Here is a 699-nt window from a genome sequence, read left to right as displayed (position 1 = left end):
AACATGGTGAAATCCCATCTCTACTAAAAATACAAGAATAGCCGGGCATGGTGGCAGGTGCCTGTAATCCCAGCTACTCAGGAGGCTGAGACAGGAGAATCGCTTGAACCTGGGAGGTAGAGGTTGTGGTGAGCCGAGATCATGCTACTGAACTCCACAAACACTCGTGTGCTTGTTGGCCTTGGTGACGATGTCGAGCGTCTTCTCGTGCGCTTGTTGGCCATCGGTGACAATGTCGAGAGTCTTCTCGTGTGCTTGTTGGCCATCCGTGACGATGTCGAGCCCCTTCTCGTACACTTGCTGGCCATCGGTGATGATGTCGAGCGTCTTCTCGTGCGCTTGTTGGCCATCCGTGACAATGTCGAGCCCCTTCTCGTGTGCTTGTTGGTCATTGGTGACAATGTCGAGAGTCTTCTTGTGCGCTTGTTGGCCATCTGTGACAATGTGGAGCCCCTTCTCGTGTGCTTGTTGGCCATCAGTGACGATGTCGAGCCCCGTCTCGTGTACTTGCTGGCCATCGGTGACGATGTCAAGCCCCTTCTCGTGTGCTTGTTGGCCATTGGTGATGATGTCGAGCCCCTTCTCGTGTGCTTGTTGGCCATTGGTGATGATGTCGAGCCCCGTCTCGTGTGCTTGCTGGCCATCGGTGACGATGTCAAGCCCCTTCTCGTGTGCTTGTTGGCCATTGGTGATGATGTC

The sequence above is a fragment of the Mandrillus leucophaeus genome, unplaced genomic scaffold, assembly GCF_000951045.1.
Source record: "Mandrillus leucophaeus isolate KB7577 unplaced genomic scaffold, Mleu.le_1.0 Scaffold416, whole genome shotgun sequence".
Lineage (NCBI taxonomy): Eukaryota > Metazoa > Chordata > Mammalia > Primates > Cercopithecidae > Mandrillus > Mandrillus leucophaeus.
Note: the sequence above shows the minus strand (reverse complement) of the source record.